The sequence below is a fragment of the Artemia franciscana genome, unplaced genomic scaffold (assembly GCF_032884065.1).
Source record: "Artemia franciscana unplaced genomic scaffold, ASM3288406v1 Scaffold_253, whole genome shotgun sequence".
Classification (NCBI taxonomy): Eukaryota; Metazoa; Arthropoda; class Branchiopoda; order Anostraca; family Artemiidae; genus Artemia; species Artemia franciscana.
In genome coordinates, this window is record NW_027063379.1 from 71180 (window position 1) to 94301 (window position 23122).

The following is a 23122-nucleotide window of genomic DNA, read 5'->3' on the forward strand; positions in this document are numbered from 1 at the left end:
TTCTTGCTGCACTTGTGATTTCTCGGCACGCTTTCTTTTCTTACTTTCTCTATCAGCCACAAGCCTGTTATCATGCTGTTCTTGTGATTCAACAAGTTTTCTGGTATAGACTCTTTGAGCAGCTTCCTCGGCTGTTGTCATTGTAGGTTCTTCAGTCATTTTACAATTAAACATTTTCCGTCCACGATCTTCTTACAAGTAAAGATTTTTCTTTGAACTTTTTTCTTAAATACTTTTAATGACGTCATCGTAATAACAAACATGACGACAACTAGCTTCATGACGACATGACGACATGATGACATGACGTCACTCGACAGATAGACAGACAGACATCTTATTTAATATTTATAATAGAGAAGATAGATATTTACAATTCTAATACTTTTCAGTTATGTAATAGAATAACAAAAATGGGATGTCTTACAAATCCTCCTTCATTTGAAGTGCTTGCAATTTATATCAAACAGTTCGTGGTAACGAACTATAGTAAGGAGCGACCCGGCTCAATAGTAACCAAAAGTCTAAAAAATGTAATTTTGGTATCAATAGCTACATCAAAAGAATTGCATTTTGATGCTGATTTTAAATATATAAGTTTCATCAAGTTTAGTCTTACCCATCAAAAGTTACGAGTCTGAGAAAATTTGCGTTATTATAGAAAATAAGGGGAAACACCCCCTAAAAGTCATAGAATCTTAACGAAAATCATACGATCAGATTCAGCGTATCAGAGAACCCTACTGTTGAAGTTTCAAGCTCCTATCTACAAAAATGTGGAATTTTATATTTTTTTGCCAGAAGGCAGATCACGGATGCGTGTTTATTTGTTTTTTTTTTGTTTTTTTGTTTTGTTTTTTTCCCAGGGGTGATCGTATCGACACAGTTGTCCTAGAATGTTGTGAGAGGGCTCATTCTACCGGAAATGAAAAGTTCTAGTGCCCTTTTTAAGTGACCAAAAAAATTAGAGGGCTCCTAGGCCCCCTCCCACGCTAATTATTTTCCCAAAGTCAGCGGTCCAAAATTCTGATATAGCCATTTTATCCAGCGTAGTCGAAAAACCTTATAACTGTGTCTTTAGGGATGACTTACTCCCTCACAGTCCCCATGGGAGGGGTTACAAGTTCAAAACTTTGACCAGTGCTTACATATAGTAATGGTTATTGGGAAGTGTACAGGCGTTTTCTGGGGGAATTTTCCATCGAGAAATTTGTCATAAGGAAGAAAATGTCCATGAAGGGAGCGCACGATTTACTAGCATTACTTATAAAACAATGAATTTTTTCAGCTGGAAGTAAGCAGCAGTATTAAAACTTAAAACAAACAGAAATTATTACCCATGTGAGGGGCTCACCTCCTCCTAATACCTCGCTCTTTACGCTAAAGTATTTTTAGTAGTTTCAACTAATTATTCTGCGGCTTTTGTGATTCAGGGGTCATTCTAAATGAATTGGGACAAAATTTAAGCTTTAGTGTAAAGAGCGAGGTACTGACGAGGGGGCGAACCCCAAAATCAAAACATGCATTGACTCAAAAACGTTCAGAAATTAAATAAAAAAACAAGTTTTTTAAATGAAAGTAAGGAGCGACATCAAAACTTAAAACGAACAGAAATTACTCCGTTTATGAAAGGGGTTTTTCCTTCTCAACGTCCCGCTCTTTACGCTAAAGTTTTTTTTACTGTTTTTAAATGTAGAGTTAAGAGAAAGAGTCAAACTTTAGCTTAAAGAGCGGGGTGTTGAGAAGGAAAAGCCCCTTTCATATACGGAGTAATTTCTCTTCGTTTTAAGTTTTAATGTCGCTCCTTGTTTTCATTTAAAAAACTGGTTTTTTTTTATTTAATAACAGAAAGAAACTAAAGCAACTATAATGAAACTATATTTGTGATACTTATTCTAAATACAATGTTACTTCAGTTTCTTTTTCAATTTCCCTCATTTAATGTATTTACGTTATTCATTTGTTGATAAGACAACACATTAGGTATGTAACTAAACAAGAAAATGTTATCACACTTTGACAACTTTTTTCCAAGACCAATTTTTCTAAATATAATTTTACCTTAGTTAACAGCTTAAAAAGCGAAGAAAAACAGCAGAAGCCCCTTATTACATATGCATATCCTCTGGTTACATTTGTTTTGTTAATTCTTTCAAAAAACAAAAAGATTTGAAAATAAATTGGGTCTTATTTACTTTTGCTCTATACAAGTGAATCCTTTAGATGGCGTGGACTGGCCAAAATATAAAAAAAGCGCTTAGAGACCATTTATTTATCATTTTTTTTAGAAAGATCCTTCAAATCAATATTGGGCAAGGTCCCATACGTATATGCACACGGCATAAGTGCACTTAAAAGTAAATCCTAAATGATGGCGATGATGATTGGGTTTGGGATTTTGACTTGGATAAGGTCATCAATGCCTACCAGATTTAAGTTAAAAAAAACAAAGATTCGGCGATATGTACTTCATAGTGACGCTGAAAAATAAAGAATATATATGACGACCGGGAGAAATTACAAGAGAAATTACAAACTGGGACACCGGGACACAAATGACGACTGGGACACAGGGAATATAAATGACGACCGGGACACAGGGACACATCATTAGAATAATGAGGTATAGATCTGAATACGGATTGTTTTTCCCATGGACAATTATATGTTGCATGTTCCAGAGTCGGTAAACCTGACAATCTATTTATATGCATAGACAATGGGACAGCAAAGAATGTTGTATATTCGCATGTTTAACGTAGTTAAAAACACACACACACACACACACATATATATATATATATATATATATATATATATATATATATATATATATATATATATATATATATATATATATATATATATATATATATATATATATATATATATATATATATATATATATATATATCTATTCACAGGTGGGACACAGGGACACAACTACAATGGTAACGACGTAACGACGTAAGCACGCGGGGGAGGGCTTGGGCGGGGGGGGGGGGCGCAAAGCGCCCCACCAATTAGGGTGGCACGAAGCGCCACCCCAACAGCCAGTTTTGAATAAGTGTTTGATATATTTATATGTAATATGTATATATATATATATATATATATATATATATATATATATATATATATATATATATATATATATATATATATATATATATATATATATATATATTCTCTAAGAAGATGCTGGGGAAGATGATCTAAGAGTCTATGCCAAAAAACTTACTGCTGATAGAGAAAGTAAGAAAAGAAAGCGAGCCGAGGAATCAAAAGAACAGCAAGAAAACAGGCTTAAGACTGATAGAGAAAGAAAGAACAAAAAGCGGGCCGAGGGACTACCAGAGCAACACGAAACCAGACTTGCTGCTAAAAGAGAAAGTGAAAAAAGAAGGCGTGCCGAGGAACTACCAGAGCAACATGAAACCAGACTTGCTGCTAAAAGAGAAAGTGCAAAAAGAAGGCGGGCCGAGGAATCACAAGAACAAGAAGAAATTAGGCTTGCTGCTGAAAGAGAAAGTAAGAAAAGAAAGCGTGCCGAGGTATCAAAGCAACCTGAAAGTTATCGCCTGGCATTCAGGTACAGCCCAGTCGATGATTATAGCTCGAGTAGATGTGTTCAAATCGGGACTGTGTCTAAAGTGTGTCCCTATTGCAAGGCCTTGAAATTCAATGGTGAAACAATAGGAATGTGTTGCGCCTCTAGAAAACTTAAACTTCCTCTATTGGCTGCACCACCAGAGCCATTGAAGAGTTTCATTACTGAAACTACGTCAGAATATAAGCGTTTTTATCAAAAATAAGAAAATATAACTCATGTTTCCAAATGACGTCATTTGGAGCCCAAATCGAAAATCCAGATCAATTTATGTCTACTTTCAAAGTAAAAGGGCATGTTTATCATGGAACAGGGTCCCTTCTACCATTCTCAGGCGAGAATCATAAATTTTTACAAATGTACTTCATCAGTGATAGAAATTCTGAATTGAATGCACGTTGCAAAATTTCTCCAAGCGTTGAAAGGACAATCGTTTCCCAATTGCAACATCTTTCCCATGAAAATAATAATTTAGTGCGTCTGTTCAAAACAGCCATCGATTTGATGCCTACTGATACGCATAAAATTGTTGTTTCTGCTGACAAAACGCCTCCTGACCAACATGTGCGTGGATAAAATGCTCAAACTATCGACGAAGTGTCAATCGTTATTGTCGGTGATCAGTTTTTACCTCGAGATATTAGTCTTCATAAGCGAAACGCTAAGTTGTTAAGAATTTCTGAAACTCTTGGATGCTACGATGCCCTACAACATCCTATCATTTTTTGGAATGGAGCCGACGGCTATCACTTTAATATTAACTTGATTAATCCAGCCACTAACAAAGAAATGAATAAGAAATGCAGTGCAATGCATTATTATTCCTATAGAGTAATGATCCGGCAGGATGAAGAAAATTATATTTTAAAATGCTGTCAATTGTTTCACCAATACGTCGTTGATATGTTTGCTGAAATTGAATCAGAACGTTTGCTATATATCCGCCTGAATCAGACCAAGCTCCGCTCTGAACAAAACATTCATTTGCGATATGCAGTTGTAAATGACGGTAATACCACAAACGTTGGAAGATTAACAATTTTACCTTCGTCATATGCTGGCAGTCCCCGTCATATGCTTGAATATCCTCAAGATGCCCGTCATTTGCTCCAGATTTATTTATTACATTTACATGTAATCAATCTTGGGACGAGATACAGCAGCTTTTACTTCAAGGACAATCGGCGGTTCATAGACATGACATTACGGCCCGTGTCTTCTGGCAAAAGTTGAAATCACTGATAAACTACACAGTAAAACTTGAAGTGTTTGGGTCAGTGCGTTGCTGAATGTACTCAATGGAATGGCAAAAACGAGGTTTGCCACACGCACATATACTAATCTGGCTACATAAAAAAATGACTTCAAACGAAATTGATAATGTTATTTCTGCAGAAATACCTGATGAAAATGTCGATAAGGGGCTACATGATATTATTGTAAAAAATATGATGCATGGATCTTGCGGTGCACTAAACGCAAAATTCACCATGCATGGCCAAAGGAAGGTGCAAAAAGCAATATCCTCGACTTTTAGTATCCAACACAATTACTGGCAATGATGTTTACCTACAATATAGAAGGAAATCTACTGAAGATGGTAGTAAAACAGCAATAATAAAGAAGCGTGACGGTACAATCATCGAAGTAGATAACCATGGATGGATGGAACGGTTGTTCTCTATTCCCCATTATTATCAAAAACATTTAATGCACACATAAACGTTGAATACTGTAGCTCCGTAAAGGCAGTAAAATACATATTTAAATATGTCAACAAAGGCAGTGACATGGCAGTTTTTGGCTTGCAGCCCGAAATCAAAGACATTGACGAAATCGTACAATATCAGGCTGGAAGTTACATAAGCAGTAATGTAGCTGTTTGGCGAATTCTTTCATTTCCGATACATGAACGTAGTCCAGCTGTTGTTCACTTAGTGGTACATTTACAGAATGGTCAACGTGTTTATTTCTCGGAAACCAACGTGCAACAAAGAGCCCTGAATCCACCGGATACAAAGTTAACCGCTTTCTATTTGCTTTGCAAAAATAATTCTTTTACAAAAAAACTGCTGTATACTGAAGTGCCTTCGTATTACAAGTGGAATATTAAAAATAAAGTATTTCAACGTCGAAAATAGGGCAAGTCAGTCAACGGCCAACCTACCATCTTCAAAGATACTACGATAGGAAGACTCTACACCGTTCACACCAATCAACATGAATGCTTCTTTGTACGCCTGCTTTTGGTGAATGTACCCGGTCCGACATCCTTTGAGTATTTGAGTAAATGGTACTATACATGACACTTACCGTAGTGCTTGCCAAGCTCTGAATTTATTGGAGAATGACCAACACTGGGAAAACTGCATCAATGACGCGTCCAAAACGCCAATTCCAAGTCAAATTTGTGCATTGTTCGGCATCATTTTAACAACTTGCTCTCCATCACTCCTACAGAGCTATGGGAAAAATATAAGTCAAAAATGTCCGAAGATATACTCCATCGAAAACAGTTAGAGACGTTAGATATGACTTTAGATTTTACATCAGAAATTTATAACTACACTTTAGTTATTATAGAAGATTTTTGCGTACGTATGGCAAACAAACCTCTTCAGGATTTGGGAATGCCTTCACCTAACCGTATCGCTGCTGTTTCGACATGTGTAGAGTTGGATTGTGAACAAAGTTACAGTACGGGTGGTCTACTTTTGTATGTATAAAATAACATTTCCATGTTAACGCCGGAACAAAAAGACATTTATGATATGATAATGCATTGTAGGGATAACAACGTTGGAGAAATTTTCTTTTTGGATGCGCCAGGAGGTACTGGTAAAACGTTTGTGATAAAACTGATTCTGGCATGAATTCGATCAAAAAATAATATTGAGTTGGCAATTGCGTCGTTTATTGCAATTACAAAGCAGGGATCCACCAAAGGCCCCGAATAAAGCATTTAATGTGTGAATTTGTCATCCTTAACGCTGGTAAACATTCCCTTTTGCATAAACACTAAAGAAATCTAGAAGAAAAACTTCTTGCTGGAAAATGTCTTAAAAATGTCAGCAAAAATGTCTCTAAACAGTGTCTTAAAAAGTGTCTTGCAATATCTTAATCTGTCTGGAAATATCTTTAAAAAATCTTAATAAAATTTCCACGCTTGACTAGTGAACCAAAACCCAAAGTCCATCACGTAACAATCAAAGACATTCTGATTTGGTGGTTTCCTGAAGCTTTTTTAAGGACTCTCTATTAGGTAAAAAGCATACTCTACAATCTAACAACAAACAAAGTCCTTAGTTGCTGGGGCCTCTTAAAGTATTTTACTTGGCCATCTTTTAAAAATCAAAGAAAGTTTTATGTATCAAGCAAGCAACAGCCAGAGTATACATTTCCTATGATGAAACTGACACTGCGTCTTAAAGAAATAAAAAAAATATCTGGATCAGAATTGGAAGAGATAGGGCTTCCATAAGACGTATTATGATGTCAATACTTACCTAAAATCAGCACCAATAAATAAACGAAACCCAAAAAGAGTATATATTATAAAGATAACCGACTGAAACTCAAAATTAGCACAAATTGTAACTAATTAAGCCCCACAACCCTATCCCTTCTCAAGAACATAAAATAATTTGCCTCTACTGAAAAAACACAAATGAATCTATTTTCAGTTTAACGTGAATATACTCGAATTTATTCTTTAAAATCTTAATAGTTTTTTTTATTTATTAAAGTTATCAAAAAAAAAAACATTTATTTTTTAGTAAATTGCAAAGTATGTTCTGGGCTTAAGTAGGCATAGGGTTTATGAGCCCTAATAATGTTATTTTCTACTCGTTTTGAGTTGGAGTCAGTTATTTATTGTAATTTCTTTTCGGTTTGAGTTTCATATATTATTGATGCTGATTTGTGGTAAGTTGTGATCCTTACTTATGTGGTCCTTATGTTGAAAGTAAAAATATATCAGCCTTTGACGCAAAACACCTTATAATGAACCAGTAGAGAAGTAGCTTTTGGCAAAGCATTTAGAGCTTGAACATGATCTGTTTAATGGAAACTAAGTAAGCTTTAACTGATCTTGTGGAAAACTAGCTCAGTATGGGCCCTTATCTCCTTGATATGAAGAATGAAAATATGAATAACGAAATATTGAGGAGCTTAGCTGATGGTGTGGTTACTTCTTTTCCAAAGGATCTAGTTCAATATTTACTGTTATAGTTGATTAATGGCCTCACTTGGATAATTTTTTTTGTCCAACGCTCAATTTTGTTTCCAATCGTACGAGCTGCCTCTTAAAAGAACTGGTACCTTATCCGTTTCTTATGTTGACTGTTTGAGCGCCACCTCAACCAAGCAGAAATAGCTCCACGCTTTCTAGAATAAAGAAATATTCCAGTTTCCTTAGATCCAATGAATTAACATTGCAAGTTCTGTAGTTTTCTTTAAAAAAAAGAAAAACCACAAGACAGGCGACGGCAGTAGGTTTTTTTCGAAGAAAAACAAAAGAAAAGAGAACCAGACCGGGAAAAGATGAGAAGAGAAAAAGATGAAGAAAAGGAGGAATAAGACAAAAGAGAAGAGAAAAGTAGAAAAAGTGTGAAACTCCTATTGATTATCCTCCCAGGAAAAATCAATTCTTGAAGGTGCAACAAAAAAAACTTTCTTCTCAAGATTTAGTAAATTCTTCCACGGAAGGGCGGCTACACAGATGAAAATACACAACTGTAATTACAACCTCAGGACAAATACTTGCCAAGGGAGTATTTTTTTTTCTAACTCATTCAACTAAAGCATTTTCTTTCTGGGTAGCATAAAATATAATAAAGACTAAAATTCTTGAAACACAAAGTAGTAAAAGTACAAATATGACAGGAATGAAATACAGTAAAATTTTTGGTTGATATAATGCCAGTGATTTCTGAACTTTATGTAAATATTATGGTGTATTGTGAGTGATTCAGTTGACAAACTTTTTTACTGCACAAAGAAACTAACTGATCAAAATTGAAGGATCAAACACATTCAGCTTTAGATGTTAAACATATCTAATATAAAAATATTAATACAAATCAAGGGAATAAAATTTATAGTAAAAGAAATCAAATTATAATACAACAGAAGCACTACCATTGACTCAGCTCCAGTTATACAGCTAAAATAAGATTACTGTTACGTAAATTGCCTGATAGCAATTTAGAAGGCACCATGAACAGCATGGTAGTAATTACAAGTTTTTGTTAGCCGATTGCTTTTAATAGAACTTTAATGCATTCAGAAATATAAAGTGAAAATTGCATTCTCTAAGGTAAGTAGAAATTTTTTTTTATGTCTGTATGTATCTACCTAAATTTGGTTCAATGTTAATGGCATATCTACATTTTTTCTACCTAGGAGGGGCTTTCACTTAATGTGCATCTAGAGTCTTGTTTGGAGAAGGGCTACAAAACAAATTTTTTTTGAAAAGCATTTAAAATTGTTGATATGTATTTCTGTTACTACTTTACTATTCGAACAAAAATTTAGGGGGGATGGGTTCAAACTACCCCCCAGCTGTGACTCTGGCTCTCTATTCCCTTGCCCTTTTTAAACTAAATTTTAATTTTTAAGTTTAAACTGAAGTTAAATATTCTAGTTCTTCATAAATAAGAGGACTCATTTGGGTTTAACCATTTTTTTCGATACTCGAAAACAAAACGATGTCGCAATCGGTGGCCGTTGTATACCCCCATAAGATGCCCTCCCGGATCCCCCCTAAAAAACAAATCAAAAATACCCCCTTGTAAAATACCAGCCCCTAAAAATACCCCCCTCCCCGTGGAAAATCCCCACTATGGAAAATACCTCACTAAAAATACGGCATTTCCTAACTTAACAGTAGCATTGTTAATCTCGTGCATAACACTTATCACTTAATGTATTTGTCTGGTATACAATGCAAGAATATGACCTTTGGTAAAACTTTTCCATCTACGCAATCGAACGCTTTCTTATAACCTGTAAAATCTATACCAAGTTACAAGCCAATAATTCCCTCAAAAGAATCAATGATTGACGTTAGAAACAAAATATATTTCACTCAATATCCAAATTGCAGACATGAAATATTTTTTAAATTAAATTTAACTTCACATTTATTAAAAGTATGGCTTATAGTTACGCAATAAGTTTTCCCAGTGAGGTACAGAAGATTTTATTTCTTTTCCAATGGATTCAAATTTTCTCCTAATTTTGTCCAATTAATTTTAATAAAATATCTTTTAGTAAGGCGGTAAATACGCAGTAGGCCTCATGTTTTTACCGTTGAAGAAACGGGTAGTAGTTGTAGTTAAGACACCATTCAGTAGAAGTACATAATCTCTACCGTTGCAAACGACCGCGGTCTATTCTGTTCTCTCAATTACTTTAATAAAAAATAGCGAATTCATTTTGCAGAACTTTGTAGCCACTTAAGCAAGAGAATGATAATTCTAAGTAAGAGAATTGGTTATTCTCTTACTTAAACAAATGATAAACTTGTCTTAAACAAATGATAATTTACCGCTAGAAAAACGGGCAGTAACCATACTCTTGTTTGTAGTGAAGATACCAATCATTAGAAGTACATAACCCCTACTCCCCGAAGACGACTGTGGTCTCACAACCAATCCTTGATCCAATTCTCACTTGTTTTTGAATCCTGTTCTCCCAATTATTATAATAAAAAAAGTTGACTAATTTTGCAAGGCTTTGTAGCCCCTTAAGTAAGAGAATGATAATTGTAAGCAAGAGAATTGGTTATTTAAGTAATAGAATGATACTTTTGCCCTTAGGAAAATGGGCACTTCAACACAACATCTACCCCCAGACCCTGGAGGCTTTTGCCGACATCGAAGTTTTTGTTATATCCTCAATGAACTATTTTTAACAATTTATCTCAAAATTCTTATCGGAAACATTTTGGAGAAAAAGGGTGGAAGGGTGGGTTTGCTAGCTACCTTCAAGTCAATTTTGACTCTTAAAAAGGCACTAGAATTTCTGATTTACAATCGAATGAGCCCCCTCCAAAGTTTATGCGACATCCCCTTCCATAAGAAGTACCTACAGGGGAAAAACAATAAATAACTAATAAAATATTGGAGCCGCGTGGCCTTTACTATAGGTAAAGCTATAGTGTTGCCTCTGAAAGGGGAACTAGAACTTTTCACTTCCGAAAAATGAGCCCTCTCTGAAGTGTATAGGAGCAATCCTTCCATACGAGCCATGTATCCCCCAAAGGAATAAGGTACAACACTTGTCCCCAGGCCATGAGGGGTTTTGTCGAAACCTGAATTTTCATTATCTGATGTTTGTTCTATTTTTAAGAAAATGGCTATTAAAATGTTTTCTGGGAGGGTTTTTGGGGAATGGGGTGTGGGGAGTTGGGCTAGTTGCCCTTGAATCTCTTTTGCCTCTTAACACATAACCTAGAAATTTCAATTTCTTCCCAGGACACACCTTACAACACCTGCCCACGGGACCTGGGAGGTTGCGTCAACACCAGAATTTTTTTTTATCTAGCCTTTTAACTACGAAGTGACTATTTAAAAATTTTTATTTTATACATTTGGAGGAAAAAGGCGTGGAGAGAGGGGGGGGTTCTAGTTGCCATTCGATATCTTTTGACTATTCAAAAGTGAACTAAAACTTTCACTTTACAAATAATTGACTCACTTGACTCGATTTAAAGCGCCTGCCACTGGGACCTAGGGGAGGCTTATCGTCAATGGATATTTGTTATATGACCTTTGAAATTTTTGAAAAAGATCGGTATCTTAAAATGTCTACCTTATACTTTTTTCGCGAAGGGGGGGTGGGGGGGAAGGAGGTGTGGGGGAGGAAAAGGCGTTGTATGTGGGTGGGGTTAGATGTCCTCTTATATCTTTTGAATTTTAAAGTCAACTAGAACTTTTAATTTCTAATCAAATGAGACCGCTCTTAAGTTTATACGAGCATCCTTTCCATAAGAGCCTCATATGCCCCAGGGTATAACTTTTAACGCCTGTCCCCGTGCCCTGGGGGTATGTCGACACTTAAGTTTTTGTTATCTTACCTTTGAACTGTTTTTAACAAAATTGCTATCTTAAAATTTTTATCTGATGTATTTAGAGAAAAAAAGGGCATGGGAGGGGGGAGGCTAGCTGTCCTTCAGTCTATTTTGACTCTGAAAAATGAACTAGAAGTTTTAATTTCTAATAAATTTAGTCCCCTCTGAAGTTCATACGAGTATCCCTTCCAAAAAAACCATATTTTTCCCCTGTTCATAACTTGCAACGCCAGACCCCGGGCCATGGAGGGTTTTGTCGACATGAAACCTTATATTATCATTGAACTATTTTCAACAAAATTGCTATATCAAAATTTTTATCGAATGTATTCGGGGAAGAAAAGGCGTAGAAGGAGACGGGCCAGTTGCCCTCTGATTACTTATGACTTTGAAAAAGTGAACTAGAACTTTTAATTTATAATCAAAAGAGCCGTCCCTGAAGTTTTACGAGCATTCCTTCTATAAGAATCAGAATTTCCCCTAAATATAAAAATCCAATGCCTGCCCCCGCCCCCTAAGGAATAGTTTCGACCCCAGAATTCTTGTAGTGTTTTCTTCGAACTATTTTTTTTTGAAAATTGGTGCCTGAAATTTCTTATCAGATACATTTGGTGAAAAAGGAGGTAGAGGAGGAGGCTAGTTGCCCTTCAATCATTTTTTATTCTTTAAAAGGGCACTAGAGCTCTGGATTTCTAATCAAATGAACCCACTTTGAAGTTTACACGACGACCCCTTCCATATGAACTGCCTCTGAAAAAAAATAATGATAAAACAGTTGAGCCGTATGGCCTTTACTATAGGGTCGTTTCAATGGACGAGGGGGTGAGCCCCCTCATATAAATAAAGAAAATATAAAAATATAGTTCGGTGCGTTAGTTAATTCGTATATTACGTATATTTATTACTAATAAAATCGTTTGTAAAAAAACAAAAAGTTCTAGTTGTATTTTTGAGTAAACAAAAATCAGAGGGCAACTAGGCCTCCTTCATCACCCTTTTTTTTCAAAATCGTCCGATCAAAACTATGAGAAAGCCATTTAGTCAAAAAAACATTCATGTGCAAATTTCATTTTAAATATTCATGGGCCAAAATCAAAGCATGTATTAATTCAAAAACGTTCAGAAATTAAATAAAAAAAATCAATTATTAACTTTATCATTATTATTATTATTCTTAATCATATTAGAATGATATATCAATCATTAACTTTATAAAAATCATTATTTGAACTAAAAATGTTTAAAATTTATTGAAGTTTTAAAGAAACCTAATATATTCTTCAATTTTCTTAAAGCAGATAAATAAACCTAAATAAAATGTCGTCTTGGTCAAATGGTATCTTTCTCAAGTCTGGAAATGTCACGACAGTTCAGAAAGTTGAACTGTCATTCAAACAAAAAGGTGGACAAATGACAGACAAACGTCTAAGCCCATCTCGAGATTCAAGATTTCTGGTTGCACGGTGTCAAAAGGATTTTTTGAAGAGTACTTGAGCCTTTCTGTGCACCAAATTTTCTGAGAACTGATTTTTTGGTACTTCTTCACACTATGATATTATATGACGACCGGCCATCTTGAAGGAACTCAAAACATTGTTAGGAACAAAACACGCTAACATATGACAGCATGTCCTTATCAGAAATTTCTGGAAACCTTCCAATTTTTTTTAATAGCAATTTGTAAGCCAAAATTGTCATTTTGCAGTACAATATGGCTCAAATATTTTCTTATTGGTTTAATCTCATCCAATATAGAACAAAAAAATCTTGGAAGTGACCCATCGAATGAGCATCCTTTCAACTTTTTCTATGCTATTCTACCCATAAAAAAAGAAGAAGCAACTTTCCTATCTGTAAGCATCCACTAACTGTACTCTTTCAAAAAATCAAGTTTCTTTCTTTTCTTTTTTTTACGTTTTAAATCTTCAAAGCAATAAATCCGTTATTAAAGTTATAATTGAGATTCAATCCCGTCTTCCATGGGTTCCTTCATTTTCTCTAAATTAAGTGAAATTGTAAATGAACTTTTCATTGGTGATTCCAATATTGATAAAAGTTACATTGCCTCCTGCTCTCAACGCCTCCGGTTCGACACAATTTTCTATTGTCAAATGTCGCGTACTATGGGATGAGCATTACTGATACCAGGGATCCACTTACTAGAACACCACAGTTTATTAGAAATACAATCTGACTAGACATACAGGTGTCAGTGGCGCCCATATCTGCCGTTGTTTGTGGATGAGTGATGCGCCTTTCGTCAGTGCATGCTGCAACGGATAATACTAAGATCCATTATTCATGCATGGTACCATCTGATACCGAACACAAAACACGGACGTGGTATCCCTCGTTAGGACATCTATACCCTTTTAATACTATTTCTAATCTAATAACAGCATAGAGAAGGAATTATTTTGTTTATTTTATTATTTATTACTTAGTTTAAAAATTCCATGGCTTAGCTTTTATAGTATGCAATCCCTTTGCTGATCTTCGAATTTGTCTTCGCTCTTCAAAATGTTTCTTCGCCTATTCTCTGGCCTTCACAAATTTTCGCTCTGCAAAAATAATAATTAAGCAAAAATCAATTATACACAAAATAATGAGTATGAGAGGCTAAGATTGAAACGAATATAAGACAAAGAGATCAAGATTATGTTATATGAGATACAATGCAACATAAAGATTAAGACTAAAACAAGTATAAAGATAATATTTATATTGTGACACTTATCAGGCAACAATTAGCTTTTATCCTTGCATAAAAAAAACAAAGATATATAAAATAATAATATACATAGGTGTTTGTTACATAATCTAGTCACGAGAAAAGAAGCACACTACAGTCATAACAATCAAGAACGAACAAACTATGCTACCTTTCTATGTTAACCTTTCTATGTTACCCTTCTATGTTAAGTAACCTTTCATAACAATCAAGAACGAACAAACTATGCTATCTTTCTATGTTAACCTTTCTATGTTACCTTTCTATGTTAAGTAACCTTTCTGGCACTGATACTAAACTGAGCCCCGAATTTGGTTCTAATTTACAAATAATGAACCCTATTAATTGGAAAGTCCTATATATAGGGTCATACTTTTTACCCTATAAATATAAAAATAAAATCATTACAATATAAGTACAATAACAATTTACAACAATAAAAATATATATATTCGATTGTTACACAATCCGGTCATGGGAAAAGAAACACTACAGTCATAACAATCAAGAACAAACAAACTATGTTACCTTTCTATGTTAACCTTCTTATGTTAAGTAACCTTTCTAGCACTGATACTAAACTGAGCCCAAAATTCTGTTCTAATTTACAAATAATGAATCCTATTAATTGGAAAGTCCTATATCTACGGTCATACTTACTGCCCTATAAGTATAACAATAAAATTATAACAATATAAGCACAATAAGAATTTACAACAATAAAAATATATATATAGACGTTTGTTACACAATCTGGTCATGGGAAAAGAAACACTATAGTCATAACAATCAAGAACGAACAAACTTATGTTACCATTCTATGTTAACCCTTCTATGCTACCTTTCTATGTTAAGTAACCTTTCTAGCACTGAAACTAAACTAAGCCCAAAATTCTGTTCCAATTTACAAATAATGAATCCTATTCATTGGAATGTCCTATATCTAGGGTCACACTTATTACCTATAAATTTTAGGAACAATTCCTTTGTTATAATCAGAACAATCAATGATTGAAAATCTACCACACCCACTAGCCTTTTGCACACGCGTACCCTTTGATCATGCGCATTAAAAACATACTATTTAAGGATATTAAATAGTGGGATAATCTTAGATGGTTTCCAAAAAATCGAGAGGGTTTAGAGCATTTATTTGTGAATAATAGTTGTCTGATTTACCCAAGAATGAAGATTTTCTAGTGTGGACAGAGGGGGGGGGGTAAATTGGCTGATTCATAGAAGTTTTAAAAATAGTCAAATGAACGTTAGAAGCCTGGTAGGTATATCAATCTTCAAAATTTCTAACTATATTTATTACGTATTGCTAACAGCCCTATCATATAGGTACGCTAAATCAGAGAAAACTAGAGATCTCTCCTTTGTGATTTGTCTCAGTTCAAGGCTATATGAGTGGTTATTTTCTACATAATCTCTGAACAAAATTGCTGAATACGTATTTTATGCAGAGAAATTTTTCCGTTTCAAGCAATGTATTCTAATTTCAGGATTTTTAAAGAAAAGGTCTTACTTTATCGTATCCCTGAAAGTTCGAACTTAATACCCTTATCCCTTCCTGAGATATTGCACGTACACTCTTTTGAAAATCTGGATACGCCTAGTGTCTTTGAATTGTGTCAAAATTTCCTTCATTATTTTCTGAGGTTATTTTTAGGGAAATTTCGATATAACCTGAGGCCAAAATTTTTGAATGTATGTTAAAACCAGGAGAATTGATTCGAATTTCACATCATTCTTTTAAGGCAATTACTAATCTTATTTCGGGATTTCAAAGAGCAAGCCTTACTTTATCATAGATACATTAATTTACTCTTTCAATCTCTTTACAGCATTTCCACTAAATAAAAGTCCACAACGAAAGACAATTTCCAAGGTTATCTTATATAGTGTTCAAAAGTGTTCGAAAAGCTGATGAAGATTTATTCGATGTTTTCCACAGAAAATGCCTACGGATTACGGATGAGATAGCTTGGGCACATTCTGCGGACAAAGGATGGCAGATTGCCAAAGATTATCCTTTTCGGGCAATCGTCAAGGGTTAAACGGAAAGCAGGTCGTCCTTGGTTAGGGTGGGAAGATGTCAAAGAATGATCTAAGGGAAACGGGAACTTAATGGGAGGGAAACTATAAAGAGGGAGAATTTGCATAGATTCGGATGGAGTAGGAGCATGCGTAGCTGTATTGGCCTCAGGGGGCTTGGTGCTGCGGCGAGTTGTTAGTAGTAGTAGTAGTTGTTTATATACCAGAGCTAAGACTTAGGGATACTTTGCTTGTCACATATCAAAGAAAAATTAATTACAAAAAATGCTTAATTTGGCGTGGAAATCACCATATTGCCCATTTAGTTCATTCCAATTATCTTGTGTCTAAGACAAACCCTGAATCCAACTGGGTTATCAGCACTTAATCCTCTTGGTTTCTAACCACATCAACATTACAGTTTTTGCCTCGATGAATATAAGAGTGTCATATATTATAATAATTATGTACTTTAAATTTAATTTCAAACCTCTTTGAGAGAAGCCCCCCCCTCCTCATGAAAAATATGAATCCATCTCTGCATCTGGCACGGGAAGGAGTACGGGGATCAAGAGACCTTTACCCACCTCGCCCTCCTATTTGAAGAAAAAACTCTTGAATCTCTAATCGAGATCCAAGGGACATTTGATTCCTGTCCAACTTCGCTCAAGACCTTTTGCAGACCCATGGTCCAACAAATAAATAACTCTATTCTTTGAAGCCACCTCTGAGCCAAATATAAAAATATTTATGGACAAATTAATTTGTCACTGAAATTTTGGGTTTATATCTTATGTGCCGCGGTAATAGAACTAAATTTCATTGAAAAGTCATTAAAGCTACGTAGGTCTATTTTGATGCTAAAATTTTGGTTGAATTTAATTAGGCTAAATGAAGACAGAGCTGCATAAGGTGAGATGTTAAAGAATGTTTTGAAAACTTAGTGAACATCCCAGATTACATCATTACTATAAAGAAAGGGAATGCCTTATGCATGGAATGATGGTATTGGTCCTCGTAAAAGTCAAGTAAGGAAACTTATTTTAAACTTAATTTACCAAGCACGTTTTGATGCCGATGGGTGCAACTACAGGCAAATTGCCTTCCAATCCAGAGCGGCCAAAAGGTATTTGATAGGAAAAATGTGACACCTGAAATGCGGTATGCTTGTCCACTTTGTAAGGAGGATGAAAATTTAGACCTTTTCCCCGAGAATGCCTTTTTGATTTCAAGGAGAAGTATTTATATTTGATCGTTTTGCTGTTTCTGCACATTGTTCAAAGTACAAACCCAGCGACAATAACTCGAGTTGGTGTAAATACTTGGAAAGTAAAAAAAGTTTAGGCAATTAACTTATTTTGATCTAGATTAATTATTTTTCATTTTGTATTTTGTTTTGAGTGTTTGTAATTTGTTTTGTTAGTTATTTCCTCATTTTGTACACATTTTTAAAATACACTAATCCATCTATTCCGAGAGAAACAAAATTAGTAATGTTGTGTTGTAAATTATACAAAATTTTTCAGTCAGAAAAAATTCCAATATCAATCAGGCGTTGGAAAAAAAGAAGAAAATACAACACTCTGTTTTGCAGTTAGGATATTTTTTTTATCTAAGGATACTTAAAAATATATTTTTTAGATACCGACTGACAGTACCTACTATAACATGCATATATTTATGCAAAAGAACACAAACAATAGAAATACCAAATGAGTATAATTGGAAACAATAGTAAAATACAATACATTTAAGTATAACAAGAGATACTTTTCTGACCTATCTTAACTGCCACAGATACACTATACCCTGGATACACGAATACTAATCCAGCTACGTATTAGCCGAACCAATTCCCAAAACTAATTAAGAAAAACTACCAATATGATCTAATTTAAACCGTTAAACCATAGGACAAAAGAGTAGCCAATAAAAGCCAACGTGAGTTATACCCTGTGATCCTAGTTTTCCAGGATTGCAGGGTGGTAGAGACCCTGAAATTTATCAAACCCCTTTTTATGGCACTGACCATACTGGGCAAATAATCTCGTCGCTTTTTGGGCTATAATGAGGGAAACGTTGAGAGGGCTAGATACGTTTTGCGGATGAAGCATGACAACCTGCCAAAGATAGTCATTATCGGCTATCCATCTAGGGCCAAACTGAAGCATGTCGTCACCAACTGAGCATAGGAAGAGGCTCTAAGAAAGAATTTAAAGGGAATTGGAACATTTGAAAGGGTGCAAAGAGGGAAGCTTTGAATAGAACAAGATGTATGAGGATCGTGCCAAGATGTGTTGATCTCAAGCGGCTTGGTGCTGCAGTGAGTGTTAATAGTAGCTATAGCAGTAATAGGGAATTTGTTAAATTGTTATACATATATATATATATATATATATATATATATATATATATATATATATATATATATATATATATATATATATATATATATATATATATATATATATATATATATATATATATATATATATATATGTATGTATAACCGAATCACACTGATAAGCACTAATATTAAGAACAGAATATACAATTTTAAATAGTTGTTATAAAAGAGGTAATTAGAGTAGTTCCGTTTCAGATTTTTTTTTTACTCAATTTTTCTTTTATCTCCTCGTTGATATTTCGATTAAAATAGATGTGAAACTCAAGCAACACTGCGTTTTCACGTAATACTTCATCAGTAATCGTCCATATGAAGCATATTTATGTTTCATCATGCCCGCAAACAAAGGACGCGCCTGAAACTTTTTCAAAAATATATTATTGCGCTCCTTGAAGTTTTAAGCCAAGGTTTCCGATGCTAGCGGTTTACATTTAATTTTACTTATTTTTATTTTTCCCTTGTGATGTTTGTTTCAGCAGATATTTTTGACAGTAAAAAACTGTTTCGTTGTTGAGTTAGACCTTTTTAATTCTTTAATTTTTCATAAGTATCTTGTAGCTATAAAAACGAAACTTGGAAGCGCCCCAAAAGATAGGAAAAAAAATTACCGCAAATATTTATGAGAGTTTGCTGTGACAAAACGTCTCCAAGAAAGAATAAATGAATCTGTGACTTTAATAACTTTTTAATTTTTTTTTCCAAACGTGACAAGCCTCGCTCCAACTGCTCTTATCAACTAAGTGTATTGAAGGTACATATTTACTTCATAGAAAGTATTTAGTACATTCTTGTTATCTAAGCGAGCAGTCATCCTAGATATCTAAGATTGTCATTGTCATCCTACTCATCCTAGTCATCTAGGATTGTAGAGTCATCTACAATTCTAGTCATCTAAGGGAGAACAAATCGTGGCTTAATCGGGCAGTGTGTTGGTAATTTCAGGTTATTCATGGGTTTAATAGTTTTGTTTTGATTTTTCTCTAACTAGCCTACTAATTTGTAAACGATTTGGTAAGCCAAATTTGGCTTAGGCAAAGCCTATAAAAATAATAATTACGATAAAAGAAAATGAATATAAATATACATAATAAAACCAGCCTTTTGCCACCTTTTCCCTCCCCCTACATTATATCTTTAGATTTAGGGATTCAAAGGTCTGTCTGGAACAATGACCCCCTTGAATTAGTACTGTTTTTACACTAACCTTTTAAAAACACTACTACCACCTAAAAAAGAAAACAAAACTCAAAGCGACAAAATCATATTTGTCTCGCCTCTTGGATTTCGTCTTCAAGCCATATTACCAAATTGAGAATCTGTTTTAAACTCAAAAAATTTCAGCTCGTTTCTAGCAGCTTGTCTTGCTTCATATTCTCTCTGTTCTTTATCCCTCCTCACTTTTTATAGGTCTTGCTTAATTCTTTCGCTATTTTTTTTCATCCTCTGAACTATCATAAAAATTGCTGTCATCTCCGTTGCTTGACCTTCCTTCTTCTTCTTCTTCTTCTTCCTGAAAACCATCAATAAATTATTATCTTGGATTTGGGCCATACGGAAAATATATAAGACAATATAAAAAGAAGTACGAGACCTCGGACGGACTATAAGTTAGAAAAGCAATCACTTCCAAAAGAAGTAAAAAAGAAGCCTAGAATTAAACGTTGGACGGATGAACTTATTGCCTTAATATCTTATAATATGTGTTGGAGGGTAAGATGTCTAAGGGAAGGAGGGAAGCGGGGCCAGGTCTGTATTCTATATTGATTTAATAAACCTCGTTTGGGGTTTATTTTAGTTTTACCACTCCTTGTTGAATATATATAGAATACAGACCTCGTCCCACAGAGCTCAAGGACTAATACGCTTCGCTCTCTAGGTAAAGTTACTTGAAAGCAAGCCCACTCTACGCAGTTTTAGTCTCGCTGGAGGGGGATTTTAGAAATCCAAAACATGGATACGCTTCTTTAATAATGACAAAGAAACAATACGCGATCATCAGAATTTTGCTGTGCAGTAATACGCACTATAGAGCACTTGGAACAAATCTAAACATTAACCCAACATAGTTACATATGCTCCTCCTCCAACCAAATCTATTCAATACCTCCCCTTTTTGGCCTCCCAAGAAGTTCCAATTGCCTTTAATTCTCTCCTGATGACCTCCTCCCACCCATTCTGGGATAACCTGCTTTTCGTTTGGCCCTAGATAGTTGGCCGACAAGTACAATCTTTGGAAATCCGTCATCCTTCGTTCGCAGAACGTATCCTAGTAATCTCAACCTTTCTCTTATTGTAGTAATAAATCATGAGACATTTATCTCACAGTTGCATTTTTTTAACTTAGAAATTATTCCTTCTACCAATCGGTTCAATAAAAGTTTTTTTTTCCTAGCTTATTGTCTTTTAAGTAGACTAGGCCTGTTTCCCTGAACGAATCATAAACAAAGCTCACGGTAAATGATCACTGACTATGGAAATTCAGAAGTCAAAAAAAGTAATATAAAATAGTATGTATTTATTCCTCAAAATACAATTGACGAGCCAAAGAGTTAAAAAGAAGAGAAATTCGGGAACCGATGTGGATCTAATAACAGATTAAATTCAAATTGCCATTTGTTAAGGATATTATGAAAAGTCTTTAAAATATATCAGTTTATCGACTGCAATAAACGCAATTTGTATCTCACTTTAGCAATTGATTGGTTTTCGAGAGCAGATTTTGTCTCCTATGATGGGCGTGGGAGTTGAAGGAAGTGGAAGGAAGAAGGAAGCGGAAGGAAGAAAGAAGGAAGTAAAGTGATATACACTTTAATATTAACAGTAAAGCTGGCAAATAATACCAGTTTATTAAACTCACCTTCACCCGCCCAAAGTGCTAACATTACACTACTTTCGTCGGCACTAAGTCATTGCTGACAGCCTTAGTAGAAGCTTAGTTAATTTTTGTTTGTTTGATGCGCGTGCAATGTTTATTTATGCACATGCCCACAAGTTTCATGCACATTGAAGATCTTCTGATTGCTTTACTGTGTACGCAAATGTGTCTGCAAATCCAGCGTCCAACAAAAAGAAGTGCAATGCTGCAAAGAAAGACATTGACCCAATTGGCAGCTTTCAAAAGTAAGATAAGCGATTTAATAGCTACTGATTTCAATTTACTTAGAGTCTGGCAGAACATAGTGAAAAATTAAAAAAAAGATTTTAAATCATTTTAAACAAAATTTACAGGTCAAAGAAACAAATTACTCAACTTTAATCCAAAACAAAAGCAAAGCGAATATTCAGTCAGATATAAATTTATTTAGATTTTTATATGTTTTTTATTTACTTTCAAAATTTATTATATATTTAATATAGCTTATTCTTATATATTTTTTAGCTAGAGACTTGGAATCCAGCTACCGAAGCAAGGCTTCGAAATCACCATTATGTTTAAATTGCCCATATTTGCGAACGATAAAAAAAATGCATACTTTCGTAGTTGAATAAATCCTATAAATCAAGGTAAATGACATTTCGATAAAAAAAGAGAATAAAAAATTACCTCGTTTTCTTCTGTGATCAATTCTTTTCTAAGCTTCTTCTCGCGCTGTTTATCCAGTCTCGAAACAACAGGATTCAGCAATCTTAAAGGAAAATGAAAATAAATAGGTTGTAGCAAGTGGGGGGGGGGGTGAAACATCGTCCCGTTTCTTGTTTATTCCTGTGTAACATATAGACCAGCCCCCCCCCCCTTTATAAAATTCAGGACCAAATCCCTCATTCACATCCCCTTAGGAATCCTCAAATATAGGACCAAATCTCTCATCCATACTCTTCTAGGAACTCTTAAATTTAGGACTAAATTTCTCAGTCACACCCCTTTAGTAAATTTCAATTTGAAAAAGGTTTGGATAAAATCATTTAGAATTTAACAGTTGCTAAATTTATCAAGTCTGCATGGTCCAACGCAATTAGACTACATGCATTTAGATAAAACTACAATTAAAACTACAAATTAGACTACATGTATTTGCATGGTCCAACGCAATTAGACTACATGCATTTAGATAAAACTACAATTAAAACTACAAATTAGACTACATGTATTTGCATAGTCCAACGCAATTAGACTACATGCATTTAGATAAAACTACAATTAAAACTACAAATTAGACTACATGCATTTGCATGGTCCAACGCAATTAGACTACATGCATTTAGATAAAACTACAATTAAAACTACAAATTAGACTACATGTATTTGCATAGTCCAACGCAATT